This window comes from Oryctolagus cuniculus, chromosome 1, assembly GCF_051225735.1.
Source record: "Oryctolagus cuniculus isolate XC-2025 breed Fujian yellow rabbit chromosome 1, ASM5122573v1, whole genome shotgun sequence".
Classification (NCBI taxonomy): domain Eukaryota; kingdom Metazoa; phylum Chordata; class Mammalia; order Lagomorpha; family Leporidae; genus Oryctolagus; species Oryctolagus cuniculus.
The window spans coordinates 10,710,506-10,717,337 of record NC_142867.1 but is presented as its reverse complement, the minus strand read 5'-3'; positions in this window follow the sequence as shown (position 1 = coordinate 10,717,337).

Below are 6,832 nucleotides of genomic sequence, written 5' to 3'. Positions count from 1 at the left end.
CGTCACGATTAAGAAGTGTGCTCAGTCCAAGCTTCAACATCTTGCCTGGAGGGTAGATTGAGCCCCATTTTGAGTATAATTTTTTTTTTTTTTTAAGATTTATTTATTTGAAAGGTGGAGTTACAGGGAGGCAGAGAGAGAGAGAGAGAGGTCTTTCATCCGCTGGTTCACTCCCCAAATGGCTACAACGGCTGGAGCTGTGCTGATCCAAAGCTAGGAGCCAGGAGCTTCTTCCAGGTCTCCAGCGTGGGTACAGCGGCCCAAGGACTTAGGCCATCTTCCACTGCCTTCCCAGGCCATAACAGAGAGCTGGATCAGAAGTGAAGCAGCCAGGACTTGAACTGGCGCCCATATGGGATGCCAGCACTGCAGGCGGCGGCTTTACCGTCTACACCACAGCAGCAGCTTTACCCTCTGTGCCACAGTGCCAGCCCCAAGTATAAGGTCTTTTGCAGAAACTTGAGATGCAATCTGGGTCCCCCCCTCAACACACACACACACACACACACACACACACACACACCTGGAGTTCTAGACTCCTGGGTTTCATTCAGACTTTCCCTTTGAGAAGGGTAAACTGCCCTCGAAATAGTAAAAATGTTTCTTATCCTGTTTTGGCAAAAGGAATATTTTAAATACATAAACCCATGGTATCAGTTTTCTATTGCCAGACTTCAGTGGCACACATATAAACAATTTCTTGGCTCTTGAGATGCGGGCTTCAGCTAATCTGGGTTGAGTCCAGGTGCTTGCTAACATTGGACAAGAGCTGAGCCCAGATTTTCAAAGGAAGACAGTAACCATCTGTGATCAGCTGTGGGTCATCTGGGCAGATGTGATGATCTTGGGATCCTTTAGTTCTTGGCTAACCCAGGATGACCTCCTCTGGAAAAACTTGTTACTTAACTCTGGGGCACATGATTCACCCACCCTCGGACTAGCCTTGGTCTGTTCATATGACAGTGCAGAGGACTGAGAGCTCAAGCCCACTGGGTACTCCTATTTCAAGTCTCTGCTTCTGTATCTCAGACTCCCCATTAGTCAGAGTGGTCAGGTGACTAAGGCTAATATCAGGGTGGGAATCATTTGCAAAGCTTCTGGATACAGAGGGGTGAAGAATGGAGTTCATTAATTCAATCTTACCAGAGAGGCAGTCTATGAAACTTGTTATTCAGAGATGCTGTAACACAAGGGTTGGCAGAATTTTCCTGTGAAGGGCCAGACAATAAATAGTTTTGATTCTGAGAGCATAACTATTCAACTCTGACATTAGAACATGAAAATAACCATCAACAGCATGATAGATGAAGGAATACGGTTGTGTCCCAGTGTAACCATTTATGGACACTGAAGTTTGAATGTCATGTAATCTCCATGTGTCACAGAATATTGCTCTTTTTTTTAATTTCTTTTTTGACTATGGAAGGATGTAAAAATTATTCTTAGCTTGTGGGCCATGCAAAAAGTCTGATGTGACCCCAGGCCAACTCCTGCTTTAGAAACCTGGAATAAATTTACAGAAACAGATAGGAGATAGTAGAGGTAATCAGATGTTAGTGTTTTAACATATATTATAAAAGAAAAGGTACAGCATTCAAATGGAGTATCTAAAGCACTAGCCTCATACACAGTAATTAGAATAAGTGATCTAAAGTTGGAAAAAAGCCACTATCTACATTTACTATTCCTTTATCTGTGAAAAAAATGGATGATATGGGGCTGGTATGGTGTAGCGGGTAAGGCCACCACCTGTATGGGTGCCAGCTCGTGTCCAGCTGCTCTACTTCTGGTCCAGCTCCCTGCTAATGGCTTGGGAAGAGCAGTGGAGGATGGCCCAAGTGCTTGGGCTCCTGTACCCATGTGGGAGACTCAGATGAAGGCCCTAGCTCCTGGCTTTGGCCTGCCTCAGTGCTGGCCAATGCAGCCATCTGAGGAGTGAACTAGTGGATGGAAGATCTCTCTATCTCTCCTCTCTCTCTCTGTAACTTTCAGATAAATAATCTTTTTAAAAAATTAACAATATCTGATTTTGAATCTTTTCATAAAAAAAGTTAGAAGAATATCGTAATCCCCTTTGCCCATGTTAAAAAATTCTGAGACCAAGGAATCTGTGAGGTAAAAGGGTTTACTTAAGCTATTGCAGATGCCAGCCAGAAAAAGGACCTGGTCCTGGGATAAATTTCTGCAGCCTACCAGCAGCAAAGCCAGGTAATAGTTGGAAAAAATGTCCCCTGGACTAGAACAAAGCATTTTTGTTAATAATGAAAACAAGGGGGACGGAAGAACTAAGTTGTTTACACTGAACCCACATTGGCTATAGATGAAAGGGACAGGATTACAGCAAGTGGGAAAAAGCCTTGGGATAGGAGGGCAGTAACTGTTGCTTCTAGATTGCTTAGGGTTAACATTCCAGAAAGTGTATATGAAACCATGCAGTGGGTAAACAGGTTGCCTTGGCCCTGCTGGGATTTAGTCAAGATTTCAACATAAATAGTCTTTTTGTTGGTTTTGCCTGCAGCTGTTAACTGATTAACTTCACTTATCTTCCCCACCACTATCCTCCAGCCCTTGCAGTTTAAATTTGGGATACCTCAAAATCTTCTATCACTCACCACAAAAAAAAAATTTTTAATAATTATTTATTTATTTAAAGGCAGAGTTACTGAGAGGGAAAGGCAGAAGCAGTGAGAGAGAGCAAGCCAGCTTCCATCCACTGGTTCACCCTCCAAATGGCCGCAACTGGCTGGGCCAGACTGAAGCCAAGGGCCAGGAACTTCATTTAGATCTCCCACAAGGGAGCAGGGGCCCAAGTACTTGGACCATCTTCTATTATCTTCCCAGGCACCCTAGCAGAAGCTAGATCAGAAATGGAACAGCAGGCAGTGGTTTAACCTGTTACACCACAGCACCGGCCCCTCATCACCAACTCTTAAAGATAGATCTTTTAGGGGCATTTGGCTTGTGGTTAAGACACCCACATCCCGTTTTGGAAGGCCTGAGTTCAGTACTCACCTCTTGCTCCTGACTCCAGCTTCCTGATGATGCTGACCCTGGCAGTTCAAGTGATTGGCTTCCAGCCATCCATTTTAGAGACCTAGATTGAGTTCCTCGCTCCCTGCTTTCACCTCTGCCCAGCCCAGGCCATCACAGGCATTTGGGGAGTGAACCAGTGGATTGGGAGTGTGTGCTGCCTCCTTCTTTGTCTTCCTCTCACACACACAAAAAAAAAAAAAAAAAAAAAAAAAAAAGATTTTCTTAAAGGCCGTTCTCTGTGTCCTAAAATGAATCAGGGCTAGATAAATGAATCTTAAAAAGGAGGAGGAGGGCAGGGCCAGCACTGTGGCACAGTAGGTTAAGCCTGCACCAGCATCCCATATGGACACCAGTTCAAGTCCCCAGCAGATCCACTTTCCATCCAGCTCCCTCCTAATGTGCCTGGGAAAGCAGTGGAAGATGCCAAAGTGCTTGAGCCCCTGCACCTGCATGGGAGACCCAGAAGAAGCTCCTGGTTTTGGACTGGCCCAGCTCCTGCCATTGCAGCCATTGAAGAGTGAACTAGCAGATGGGCAGATGGAAGACCTTTCTCTGCCTCTCCCTCTCTCTGTCTGAAACTTTGCCTCTTAAATAAATAAATCTTTCAAAAAAATTTTTTAAAAAGGAGGAGGGGGGACTTTTGCAATATTCTTTCTACTGCTCACTGTTAGCCACTGAGTTTTATTCTCCCTCTCCTTGGCATTCTTTTAATTACTTATCTACTTTTAATAGATCATGTTCAGAGACATTTTTTAAAGGAAAAAATTATTATAATTCCTTAATCATTTATTTCAATTCTTGTTAGTATGTGCATACATTTTATACACACTTGTGATTATGGAGAATAGGCCAAAAAGTTTTGCTTTTATTTAAAAAAAAGATTTACTCATTTATTTGAAAATCAGAATTATAGAGAGAGAAGGAGAGAAAGAGAAATCTTCCATCCACTGGTTCACTCCCCAAATGGCTGCAATGTCCAGAGCTGGACCAGGCCGAAGCCAGGAGCCAAGAGTGTCTTTCATGTCTCGATGTGGGTGCAGGGACCCGAGCACTTGGGCCATCCTCCACTGCCTTCCCAGACACATTAACAGGGATCTAGATCAGAATTAGAGCAGGGCCCGGTTCTGTGGCACAGCGGGTTAATGCCCTGGCCTGGACCGCCAGTATCCCATATGGGTGCCAGTTCAAGTCCTGGCTGCTCCACTTCCAAACCAGCTCTCTATGGTCTGCGAAAGCAGTAAAGGATGGCCCAAGGAGACCCACGTGGGAGACCTGGAGGAAGGTCCTGGCTCCTGGCTTCAGATAAGCACAGCTCCGGCCTTTGCAGCCAGTTGGGGAGTGAACCATTGGATGGAAGACCTCTCTCTCTCTCTCTCTCTGCCTCTCCTCTCTCTGTGTAACTCTTTCAAATAAATACATAAATAAATCTTAAAAAAAAAAAAAAGAAGTAGAACAGCCGGCACTCAAACGGAAACCCTATTGCAGGTGTTAGCTTTACCCACTATGTCACAACACCAGCCCTAGTATTTAACACTGTTACATTAAAAAAAGATACTAAAAGGTATATAGAGTGCTTTAAAAAGTTTATGGAGAATGGGATTAAAATATGTTTACTTTGGTGCAAAAAATTTTTGAAAATCTATGCATATGAGGGAATCTTCCAGAAGTTCATGGAAATGCATACTTTAGAAAAATTATGCATGAATTTCAAAAACTTTTTATTGAAACTTATCTTTTAATTCCATTTTTTAAAAACATTATAAATTTGAAAGGCAGAGTTACAGAGAGAGAGAGAGACATCTTCCACCCAATGGTTCACTCCCCAAATAGCTGCAATGACCAGGGCTGGGCCAGGCCAAAGCCAGGAGCCTGTAGCTCCATCCAGATCTCCTACATGGGTGGCAGGGGCCCAAGTACTTAGGCTATCTTCCCCTGCTTTCCCAATATGGAGTGTTGACATTGCAAGCTGTGGCCTAACCTGCTGTGCCACAACACTGGACCCTCAGTTAATTTTTTGAAATACTCTCCTTTTTTTGTATTTCCTGGCACACAGACTCCTAAAACCCTTGAAATTTCCAAAGTGGTAGGCATCTTTTTGTATGCCAATGAGATGATGGTGTTGGGGCTCCTGAATGGCCTCAAGATGAGGGCTTGTTGTCAAGAGAACCAACCATGTGATCAAAGGACTGGAACATCCAGCCCTGCTCCCAGCATCTGGGGCTGGAGACTCAGTTAATCACTGCTGTGGTTTGAATATTAGTTTGGATGTTGAATGTCCCCCAAAGACCTCTATGTTAAAGGATTGGTCCCCAAAGTCTTATGTTATTGATACTAAGAGGGTGGAAACTTTTTTTTCCCCAAAGAAACCTTTTATTTAAGGAGTATAAATTTCATAAGTACAGCTTTAGGAATATAGTGATTCTTCCCACCATACTGCCCCTCCCACCCCCACTCCCACCCTACCTCCTCCTCCTTCTCCCATTCACAGTCCGATTCTCCATTAAGATTAATTTTCAATTAACTTTATACACAGAAGAGAGGGTGAAAACTTAAGTCAAATTATGGTGTATGCAGGTGGTGCCTCTGGGAGGGGATTGGATTGGATCGGCTCATTAGAGTGTTGTCCCCAAGAGTAAATCCCAGCGGTTATGTAAGGAGCATAGATGCATGTTCCCTGTTGCCAGTGATGCTGTCCACCACCTCAGGGCTCTGCCAGCAGAGGCCAAACCTGCCTGATCTTGGCCTGTGAACCTCCAAAATAGCCAAAATAAACTTTTTTCCTTTAGAAACTTAGGCTGCTTTAGGCATTTCTTTATAATAATGAAAAACCTCACTGACACCATAAATCAGAGTGTCAGTTGTTAAATCAACAACAGGAGTTCTATGCACTTGCTCCCCATGTATGACCTCTGTCCTTAATGAGTTGTACTATGAGAATTAGTGGAAAAACTAGTCTTCAAACAGTACTTTATACTTTGTGTGTCTGTGTGGGTGCAAACTGTTGAAATCTTTACTTAGTATAGAGTTGATCTTCTGTATATAATGATAATTAAAAATGAATCTTAATGAAGAATGAGATGGGAGAGGGAGTAGGAGATGGGACGGGAGTAGAGGCAGGGGTGGGAGGGCAGGTATGGGGGAAGAACCACTATATTCCAAAATGCTATACCTATGAAATTTAAATTTATTAAATAAGATTTTTTTTTTTACATTTTAAGCTTTTATTTAGTGAGAAAAATGCATAGGAGAGTGAGAGCTTTATTTAGAGGTGAATAGGGGTTCATACCAAACACCAGGAACCAGCCTCGTGGAAGAGCATCTAGGCCTGTATCTGGGCCAGGAAGCCTAGAGCACATGACCCGAAGGCCATGCGCCCTGGAGGCGTGGGGCTACAGCAAGTCCCCTCCCGACAAGGGGCCAGGGAACAAGAGCCGGCGCAAATTTATTAAATAAGATTTTTAAAAATAATGAACAGCCTGACTAATACAATGATTAGTGGCCAAAAATGATTCAGTCAATCATGCTTATGCAGTGGAGCTTCCATCAAAACCCTGAACAACAGGGTTCAGAGAGCTTTCAGGTTGATGACCACATCCAGATGCCAGGAGCGTGCTCCCTTCCCAGACCTTGTCCTGTGCATCTCTTCCATCTGGCTGTTCCTAAGTTCCAGCCTCTTATCTTAAACCAGTAACCTGTTAAGTTACTTATTTGCCTGAGTTCTGTGAGCCATTCCAACAAATTATCGAACTCAAGGAGAGGATTGTGGGAAACTTTATTTATAGCCATGGTCAGAAGTACC